An 11,247-nucleotide genomic window follows, 5' to 3' on the forward strand; every position below is an offset into this window, starting at 1 on the left:
CGTGGGTGCCGAAGGCGGCACAAGAGCTGGTTTTCAGTGGCACTCACACTGCCCGGGTCCTGGCCACTGGTCCTGGGGGCTCTGCATTTTAATTTAATTTTAAATGAATCTTCTTAAACATTTTAAAAACCTTATTTACTTTACATACAACAATTGTTTAGTTATATATTATAGACTTATAGAAAGAGACCTTCTAAAAACATTAAAATGTATTACTGGCACACGAAACCTTAAATCAGAGTGAATAAATGAAGACTCGGCACAGCACTTCTGAACGGTTGCCGACCCCTGCACTAGAAAATAGCAGCGTCAACATCTTAGTACCGGTACCGGTAATGGTGCCGCAGCAGTGGGGACGCAAGCTGTGAGTGAACGCGGACTTTCTGTATAGAGCGTATCATGCAATCAAATTAAAACGCAAAGCCACTTTTTGGAGACATTAGGGCAGGTGTGGGCAAACTTTTTGGCCCAAGGGCCACATCAAGGTTCCAAAATTGTATGGAGGGCCAGGTAGGGAAGGCTGTCTCTCCCCAAACAACCTGCCCTGCTCCCTATCTGACCCCCACCCTATCTGCCCCGGGACCCCACCCCGCTCCCTGTCCCCTGACTGCCCTGACCCCTATCCACCCCCCTCCAAGTCCTGACAGACCCCCCAGAACTCCCACAATCCAACCCCTCCGTTCCCGGTCCCCTGACCACCCCCGCCCCTAGAACCTCTGCTCCATCCAACCCCCACCCTGCTCCCTATCCCCTGACTGTCCCCAGGACTCCCTGCCCGTTATCCAACCCCTCGGCCCTGGCCCCTTACCATGCTGGTGAGTATTTGCTTCAGGTTGGGGGGCTGTCTGTAAGCAAGGACTGGCCTGTCTCCCAAGGTCTGTGAGAGTGAGGGATCATCTTTCGGGATAGGTTGTAGATCCTTGATGACGCGCTGGAGAGGTTTTAGTTGGGGGCTGTAGGTGACAGCTAGTGGCGTTCTGTTACTTTCTTTGTTGGGCCTGTCCTGTAGTAGGTGGCTTCTGGGTACTCTTCTGGCTCTGTCAACGTGTTTCTTCACTTCAGCAGGTGGGCATTGTAGTTTTAAGAATGCTCGATAGAGATCTTGTAGGTGTTTGTCTCTGTCTGAGGGATTGGAGCAAACGCGGTTGTATCTTAGAGCTTGGCTGTAGACAATGGATTGTGTGGTGTGTCCTGGATGGAAACTGGAGGCATGTAGGTAAGCGTAGTGGTCAGTGGTACTTAAGAAATGAAGCAAAGTCATAGGGTTTTTGGTAAAATTTATACCCATTTCGCATGTAACTGCACAATACATTTGTTGCGCCACTAGCATAGAGAGCAAAGGAGAATTCTGGAGAATTTTAATAAAACTAGAGATCCCAATCCTGGTGCCAATGAAGGGAAGGTTAACACTCCAAATAATCCCAGTGTTGGAACAGCAGGACTGAAGTTTACAGGCTGAAGTTTTCAGTGTAATGTGTCAGCATTATCTGAACAAAAGTCTTTGGAAGGCAAGGAATACAAGTTGACAGCAAATCAACGCAGGTTCAGTCTGCCTGCTTTCTTCATTCCTTTCAGGATAGGTGCTACTCCTTAGGTATGCCAAAACATTTGCATTTTTGTCCTCAAAAGATTTCCTCAAGAATTGTTTACAAGAGAAAACAGTTACTTGAGTGCAAACATGGCATGTCCACCCATCTAAGACTCAGCGTGGAGTTAGAAGGTATGAGCTGTACACTGCAGTCCTATAAGCAGGGTAACCCTACATCAACAATGCATCATTCGTAGACCAGTCACAAGACAGCCATGAATAAATCGCAGGCATGTGCATAATATTTCCCCATGCTTATCCTTCCCCCGTCCCCCCAGTTCCTTACATCTTGTCAATTGCTGGGAATGGGCCATTTTCATTACCACTACAAACTGTTCTTTTTCTCTCCTGCTGAGAACAGCTCACCTTGACTGATCGCTCTCCTTATAGTGTGCATGGTAACACCCATTGTTTCATGTTCTCTGTGTATATCTCTCTCTTCCTACTGTATTTTCCACTACATGCATCCGATGAAGTGGGTTGTGGCCCACGAAAGCTTATGCTACAATAAATGTGTTAGTCTCTAAGGTGCCACAAGTCCTCCTGTTCTTTTTGTGGATACAGACGAACATGGCTGCTACTCTGAAACCTGTCATACACCTATCAGTATCACCTCATTCTCAGCTATGCCTTTCATCGGTCATTTTACTGTAATTTAACTAATCAATCCAAACATAATGTCACTTGATTATTTAACAAATTAGATCCCACCCCCTTCATTGGTTTACACCCAGCAAAATTACTTGATCAGCAACAAAAAAAATAAAAATCAACCAACCAGGCAGAGACCAGACAGATAAACAATAGCGAAATGGGGACCAATAAAATCACCATGATTACAGGCATGCAAACCATTTCAGAAATGCCTATGCAGTTATTGTAAAGACTCTTGATTATTCATGCAGTTGAATGGTGGCGGTGTGGCACTAGGCATAGGGCGTCCGAGGGGTGGTGGGCAGGGGGGTTGTGGGGGTCTTCGGGTGTAGAGGGTCCGAGGGGTGCTGGGCATGGGTGTTTGTGGGGGTCTCTGGGGGTGTGTGGTGCCGCACGTAGGGGGTTCGAGCGGTGCTGGGCGGGGGGGTCTCCAGGTGGCATGGCGCTGGGCATGGGGGTCAGAGCGGTGCTGGGCAGCTGGGTTTGGGGGGGTCTCTGGGGGGTGTGGCGCAGGGGGTCAGAGGGGTGGTGAGCTGGGGGGGTTGTGGGGGTCTCCAGGGGGTGTGGTGCTGGGCGTAAGGAGTCAGAGGGGGGCTGGGCAGGGGGGTTTTGTGGGGGTCTCCGGGGGGTGTGGTGCTGGGCGCAGGGGGTCAGAGGGGAACTGGGCGGGGAGGATTGGGGGGGTCAGAGGGGGGCGTGGCACTGGGTGTTGGGGGTCGGGATTTCTGGGCAGGGTGGTCTGTGGGGGTCTCTGGGGTTGTGGCGATGGGCAGGGGGGTAGCATGGTGCAGCACGGGCCCTCCCCCAGGGGAAGAAGCACGATGGCAGCGCAGGGCTGGGCTGGCCAGTGTGCGTCTGGCAGCTCCCGGGTTGTGAACAGTGCCCTTGTACTGGGCTGGGTGGAGCGGGAACTGTCCCTGCCGTGCCATGACCCATCTCCCATTGCCTCAGGCAGCCCCTCGCTCTGAGGACTCTGCCCCCCCCATGTCTCCTTCGCCCCTATGCGGGCCCACAAAAGGTTAATCCGGCCCTGTTTGGGGTGCAGGCTGTGGGGAGTTTGGGTGAGGGGTGCAGGCTCTGACCTGGGGCAGGGGTACAGGAGGGGGTGTGGACGTTTGGGCTCGGGGAGGGAGTGTCTGGTCAGTATTTCACAGCGTTCAGTCTCCTGGCTGCACTTGTATAAGCTAGAGAAGAGCTGCGGTGTCTAAGCATTTGCAAAGATGTATCGTTTAAGACAGGGTGACTCATAGACTTTAAGGGCAGAAGGGACAATTATGATCATCTAGTCTGACCTCCTGCACAACGCAGGCCACAGAATCTCACCCACCCACTCCTGTAACAAACCCCTAACCTGTGTCTGAGTTACTGAAGTCCTCAAATCGTGGTTTGAAGACCTCAAGGTGCAGAGAATCCTCCAGCAAGTGACCCGTGCCCCATGCTGCAGAGGAAGGCGAAAAACCTCCAGAGCCTCTGCCAATCTGCTCTGGAGGAAAATTCCTTCCCGACCCCAAATATGGCAATCAGCTAATCAGTTCTGGAAGCTACTGAAGCGAATTAAACTGGGGAGGAAGATGCAGTCCTAAAACCAACCTAAGAAGCTGTTTTTAGAACAAGCTACTGGTTGTGGTGAAGTGAATAAACTACTGCTAAATCCATTCTACTGTTTGATAAAGCCTCAATTTCTGTCAGGTACTAACAGCATCGTCTGAGCCCATCTATAAGGCCAAATAGTGTTTTAACCATATTGGGAATTAATGTGAAACTAGCTCCTCCACCACAGCAACTTCTTTTGTAATATAGCCTGGTCCACACTTGGAACAGACCTGTACTAGTGACACTTCTGTTGATACATAGCTATTATCAAAGTTTAACCACGTCTCCCCGAATGTGGTGGGGTTGGGTTTTGTTTGAGGCGAACAGTCGAACGTAGTGGCACACTGCTAAAAAGTTAGCCTTCAAGAAAATTCACTAGCACAATTTTCAGGGGAAAAAAAATCCCTGTCCACACTGACTGACACCCTGCTAGTTACACCCATATCAACAAGCATGGTTTAGTGTGGTTCTGATCCCTGTACGTAGGATACAAGCCAACCTATGCTTAAATAAGAGTGCTCTTCCTCTAAATGTGTTTGTATTTGAAAGCAGACAGTGATGCGGTTCCAAATGTCACAGTACATGTGATTACAAACGATTGAAACAAATTCATTTCTTTCACAAATGCCAATTGAGCGAGGCAGCAGACATACTTAATAAAAATCCAGTCCCTCCTCCTAAACGCTTATAAGTTCTTTTGATAGTTCCCCTCAAATTTAGCTGTGTGATTTTGGATATGCAACAAATATGTGAAAGGGACAGAGCAGAAGAGAAGCTTTATTTGGAGTATTAAAGAACTGAAAAGAGGAAAATTGGCTCAACTGAATCTCCTAAAAAAATAGTATGAACACACAGTCTGCAACAGATTTCAGAATTCTTCATTTCAATGATGTGCCTTCCGCTGACATCTTTATGTCAACAAATAGGTTTTTTACACGTCATAGCATCAGAAAAGCAAAGCAAGGAGGCCGATGTAAATTTTGGTGAAGAAGTACAGTAAAGTAAGGTTTGTATAAGGGCTGTCAAAAGCGATTAAAAAATTAATTGTGATTAATCGCACTGTTAAACAATAGAATGCCATTTATTTTCAATATTTTTGGATGTTCACTACGTTTTCAAATACATTAATTTCAGTTACAACACAGAATACAAAGTGTGTAGTGCTCACTTGATATTTATTTTTATTACAAATATTTGCACTGTAAAAAAATTGGATTTTTCAATTCACCTAATACAAGTCCTGTAGTGCAATCTCTTTATCATGAAAGTTGAACTTACAAATGCAGGGGTTTTTGGTACATAATTCTACATTCAAAAATAAAACAATGTACAAATTTAGAGCCCACAAGTCCGCTCAGACAAATAAGGTTGGTTACAATTTGCAGGTGATAATGCTGCCTGCTTCTTGGTTACAGTGTCACCTGAAAGTGAGAACAGGTGTTCGCATGGCACTGTTGTAGCCGGCGTTGCAAGATATGCATGTGCCATATGTACTAAAGATTCATATGTCCCTTCATGCTTCAACCACCATTCCAGAGGAAGTGCTATTTCTTTTGCTTACCATTTTTACAGTGCATATATTTGTAATCAAAACTAATAATATAAAGTGAGCACTGTGCACTTTGTATATGTATTGTAATTGAAATCAATACTGAAAATGTAAATATTTAATAAATTTCAATTGCTCTTATATTGTTATAAGTGCAATTAAAAATTAATCACAATGAATTTTGAGTTAATCACCTGTGTTAACTGTGATTAATTGACAGCACTCGTATGTATGTATTATGTTTGTGGTGTGGGTATTAATAAACATTTACACAACAAATAGAACTTTGTAGCGGGGTGGCTACCCGCTCCTGCCCTTTGGGGCTTTAAAACAGCCCTGGGAAGGGGCTTTTTGGCTGGGCTGATTGGGGAAGTGGCTGCAGCTGGAGGCCACGCCCCAAACTGAACAGGGCTTATAAGAAGGCAGGGAAGCCAGGAGCAGTCAGTCTCTCTCTGCTTCCAGAGGGAGATGGGCCTGGCTGCTTAGAGGTTGAAAAGATACCTATGGTGAAGCAGGGCTGGGGAAGGGCTGAGGAGCTAGGGAAGCTCCAGCCTGGAAAGCCCCAGGCTGCGGCCTAGGAAAGGGCAAGAGGTACTGGGGGTTGCAAGGGACAACCCAGGAGTAGGTAAAGCAGCAGGTCGAAACCCCTTTTGCCTATGATGAGTGGGCCGATGCTGCAGTCTGCCCCAGGGTGTGGGGCTAGACCATGACTGTCAGTGGCCACTACTGAGGCAAAGTGGGGATAGTAGGGTGGGGGCTCCCCTGGGAGGAGGAGACCCAGTTATAGGTAAAGAGGCACCGGGTCCAGGGAGGGACACGGGCCCGAGAGCAAAACAGGTGGATCACCAGCCTGCAGAGGGCGCTCCGGACTGGAAGAAGAGCTAATTCCCGGAGTAACCAGTAGGAGGCGCCGCAGGGGTGAGTACCGCCCTGTTACAAACTTATTCTTGGTTAAATACACCTTTGGCAGAATTTTGGAAAATCTAGACTATTCAATCGGAGGGTCTTACAATATTGTAGACCTGTCCAGGCAAGGGGAATAGGTTGGGTTTTAAACCACATTAGCAAACACATTTTTTAAAATATAGTATTATCCAGGACTTTTCACCTAGTGGAGACAGGGCAAGGTCTGTCTCCATGTGTTAGGTAGTCATGGGCAATCCCAAACTCCTGTTTTTCTACTCCAGACAGAGCCTAAATGTTTTCTAGACTCCAGGCTTGATTTCTTTACACAGCTGCAAATCCATGTCAGAGGTCATGCAGGTTGAAATTTCAACGTACCAATAATTCCACCAAACTGAGAACAGAAAGCACACCTATATCAAATCAATCAAATATCGGTGTGAGAGTCTCAGAATATATGTATACGCACACATGTACACAAAGCACCAATGAAATGCAGCATCCTCTAAGGTGAGAGTGTGGTAACCAACCAGTCTACTGCACAGTGCACAACAGCTGAGGATGGAAAGTTTTTAGTCCAAGCACAGAAGGAAAATTCATTGCTACTTCAAGAAGTGTAATTAGGTCTTTCCTGTTTATGGAGGGAAAACAGGACCTTGTTTAAAAAAAAAGGTTTAATTTAAATTAAACCATTTTAAAATCATTTTAACCAGGGCTAAACAAGTTTTGTTAAACTCTTGGCCACATATCCACAGATGTCAACACTGCTAGATGTGATCAAACCCAGCACCAGAAGAATCCATCACTTGTACTAAGGCTAGTCTAGGGAGTTGGCTTCACTGCAGAGTTAACAGGGTTCTAACTTGAGCGTTGCCCCCAGATCAAATCCCATCCACACACAATATCTCTGAACTCAAGCATGGGAGTTCTTTAACTTGATTTGGCTGCCTGGTCAATGGAGCTCAAGTGAACACAACTCAGCGGGCAATTCACTCACTACGATCTGAATGTTATTTCACTGTGTAGCTGCTCTCATCCGAGTTAGGCTAATTTGAGGTATTATTACAAAGAAAATAACCAAACCGAGATGCCATCCTGCAAGCTGCTCCCAGTGGGGCTAGCCTCCTGTGCCTCTGTGGAGAAGCTCACAAAATCAGCCCATAACAGTCACCAGTCAGCAAAATTAGTCGAGTTCCTACTCTACCCTTTCTCTTCAAATGAACCTCACTCCTGCTCAGACAGGCTTTGCAAAGGAGTTTTTCAGGCCACAACAGGAAGAGGGGCCCTCACAGAACATATTCAAAATCCCCACTCCAACTGGTAGTATCAGGAAGGAGCTGCAGGATAGACTAGGCATGCACACTAACGTTCTTCCGCCTGGTGACGGTACATTGTTAGTGTGGTGTAAGGCTTGCACGGCCACTGCCCTGCAGTTTTGTTCTGCAAATAAATAGAAGTCATCAGCACTCTCACTTACAGGAGCATGGAAAAAGACTAAGAAAGACGGAAATGCCAGCAAGCAGGCTTTTAGAGGGTTTTTTTTCCAGCGCGATTGGCAATACCACCCATCAAGCAGATACAATTAAACCTGCTCCAGGTGTGGGCATCCTGTTGATTTATACAGAGGCAACAGGATATTTTCTGTCTTGTTATTGATCCCTTTCTTAATGCTTCCAACCATTGTTCGCTGCTCTGGCTGCAGGGCCGGCTCTACAGTTTTTGCCGCCCCAAGCAGCACGCTGAATTGCCGCCCTGGGCTGGGGGGAGGCGGGGGTGCAGTCTGTGTGCCCTTAGGGCGGCAGGTGCTTTTAAAGGGCTCTGGGCTCCCCGCGGTTGCAGGCAGCCCAGAGCCCTCTGACTCCCGGCCGCGGCTGAGATTTAAAGGGACATGGGCTCCCCGCGGCTGCCGGCAGCGCAGAGCCCTCTGACTCCCCGCCTCGGCTGGGATTTAAAGGGCTCTGGGCTCCTTGCCGCAGCGCGCAGCCCAGAGCCCTCTGGCTCCCGGCGGCGGCTGGGATTTAAAGGGCTCTGGGCGCCCCGCCGTGGGGGTGCTTTGGCGGTTGCCGGTCCGCGGCTCCGGTGGACCTCTCCCAGGCATGCCTGCGGGAGGTCCACCGGGGCCATCTGCTGCCCTCGTGCGGGATGCCGCCCCAAGCGCGTGCTTGGCGCGCTGGTGTCTGGAGCCGGCCCTGTCTGGCTGCCACTGCCCATTGAGTGGATGATTTCAGAGAACTCTCCACAGTGACCCTGGCCTTGGCTACGCTGGCACTTTGCAGCGCTGCAACTTTCTCGCTCAGGGGATGAAAACACCCCACTGTGACCCCCCTGAGCGGAGCGAGTTACAGCGCTGGAAAGCGCCACTGTAGACAGGGCCCCAGCACTGGGAGCTGACCCCTCGGCCGGGACTGGGAGACGTGGGGGCCGGGCTGGGTCTGAACTGCTCCCCTCTCCCCAGGCCGGACGAGGACGAGGAGGAGGAGGAAGGGGCCATGCAGCCCAAGCTGGGGGAGCTCTCGACCTCCGACGTCACCAAAGACTCTGTCCACCTCTCCTGGACCGTCCAGGCCGGGTCCTTCGACTCCTTCCTCCTGCAGTACCGGGACGCGGAGGGGAAACGCCAGGCGCTGCCCGTGGACGGGGGATCCCGCACGCTCATCGTCTCTGACCTGCTCCCCTCCCGCAAGTACAAGTTCAACTTCTACGGCATCTCCGGCCACAAGCGCCTCGGCCCCATCTCCACCAATGCCGTCACAGGTCAGTGCCGGGGGGGGGGCGGGGGCAGCCAGGGCTCCTCGACAGCCTGGGGCGCCCGGCTGGATTCTACCAGCTCCCTTCCTGCCTCAGGTCTTCCCTCCGCAGCTGGACTCCTGGGTTCTCTCCCAGCTCTGCCTCTGACCTTCCGGGTGACCATGCAGGAAGCCCCATACCTGCCCCTGGCCTCGCTTTCCCCACCTGTAACACGGGGCTAACGATCCCATTGCGCTACCGACGAGCTGTGGGGACAGACCCTTCTCTGCTGGGCCTCACCCCTGTGCCCCCTGCTCCTGACCCCCCCACTCCTGTCCTCCCTCCGTCCTCCCCCAACGCGGCAGTTAACCCTTTCCACTCTGTGACAGAGCCCCAGGTCAGGGCCTGGCTCCCGGTCAGGTGCATGATGGGATAGAATTAACCCCCTGTTGCCTGGCCCTGGCCACTGGCCCCATCTCCCCCGGGGACAATTAACCCCGTCCTGCCCTTGCGGGAGCCTGAGCCCCCTCCTGCCCCCGCAGCCTTCCCGGAAGCCTCCAGTGTGACACCCCCCCGGCTGGAGCAGCTGCTCGTCTCCGAGGTGACCCCGACCTCCCTGCGGCTGCGCTGGGACACGCCCGAGGGCGACTTCGACACCTTCCTCGTCCGGTACCGGGCCAAGGGCCGGGGGCCCGCCCAGGAGGTGCCGGTGCCGGGCGCCCAACGCTCGGCCATGCTGCGGGGGCTGCGGCCTGGCGCCGTGTACGGCCTATGGCAGGGCGAGGAGACGGCCAATGTCCACAGGGCCGCGCGGACCAGCAGCCTCGGTACGGCCTCACTGGGCTGGGTGGGGTGGGGCATAGAGCCCGGCTGCCCCCCTGTCCCAGCGCCCCCTGCTGCCCCCAGCCTGTCCCCACAGCCCAGCGCCCCCTGCCTGTCCCCAGCCTATCCCCGCAGCCCAGCGCCCCCTGCTGCCCCTTCTCCCAGCGCCCCCTGCTGCCCCCAGCCTGTCCCCGCAGCCCAGCGCCCCCTGCTGCCCCTTCTCCCAGCGCCCCCTGCTGCCCCCAGCCTGTCCCCACAGCCCAGCGCCCCCTGCCTGTCCCCAGCCTGTCCCCGCAGCCCAGCGCCCCCAGCTGCCCCTTCTCCCAGCGCCCCCTGCTGCCCCCAGCCTGTCCCCGCAGCCCAGCGCCCCCTGCTGCCCCTTCTCCCAGCGCCCCCTGCTGCCCCCAGCCTGTCCCCGCAGCCCAGCGCCCCCTGCTGCCCCTTCTCCCAGCGCCCCCTGCTGCCCCCAGCCTGTCCCCGCAGCCCAGCGCCCCCTGCTGCCTCTTGTCCCAGCGCCCCCTGCTGCCCCCAGCCTCTCCCCTTGTCCCAGCGCCCCCTGCTGCCCCTTGTCCCAGCGCCCCCTGCTGCCCCCAGCCTGTCCCTGCAGCCCAGCGCCCCCTGCTGCCTCTTGTCCCAGCGCCCCCTGCTGCCCCCAGCCTGTCCCTGCAGCCCAGCGCCCCCTGCTGCCCCTTCTCCCAGCGCCCCCTGCCTGCCCCCAGCCTGTCCCCGCAGCCCAGCGCCCCCTGCTGCCCCCAGCCTGTCCCAGCAGCCCAGCGCCCCCTGCTGACGCGTCTCCCAGCGCCCCCTGCTGCCCCCAGCCTGTCCCTGCAGCCCAGCGCCCCCTGCTGCCTCTTGGCCCTGCGCCCCCTGCTGTCCCCAGCCTGTCCCCGCAGCCCCGCGCCCCCTGCTGCCCCTTGTCCCAGCGCCCCCTGCTGTCCCCAGCCTGTCCCCGCGCCCCCGGCTGCCCCTTGTCCCAGTGCCCCCTGCTGCCCCCAGCCTGTCCCCGCAGCCCAGCGCCCCCTGCTGCCTCTTGTCCCAGCGCCCCCTGCTGCCCCCAGCCTGTCCCCGCAGCCCAGCGCCCCCTGCTGCCCCTTCTCCCAGCGCCCCCTGCTGCCCCCAGCCTGTCGCTGCAGCCCAGCGCCCCCTGCTGCCACTTGTCCCAGCGCCCCCTGCTGCCCCCAGCCTGTCCCCGCAGCCCAGCGCCCCCTGCTGCCCCTTCTCCCAGCGCCCCCTGCTGCCCCCAGCCTGTCCCCGCAGCCCAGCGCCCCCAGCTGCCCCATCTCCCACCGCCCCCGCTGCCCCCAGCCTGTCCCCGCAGCCCAGCGCCCCCTGCTGCCCCTTCTCCCAGCGCCCCCTGCTGCCCCCAGTCTGTCCCCGCAGCCCAGCGCCCCCTGCTGCCCCTTCTCCCAGC

The sequence above is a fragment of the Mauremys mutica genome, unplaced genomic scaffold (assembly GCF_020497125.1).
Source record: "Mauremys mutica isolate MM-2020 ecotype Southern unplaced genomic scaffold, ASM2049712v1 Super-Scaffold_100274, whole genome shotgun sequence".
Classification (NCBI taxonomy): Eukaryota; Metazoa; Chordata; order Testudines; family Geoemydidae; genus Mauremys; species Mauremys mutica.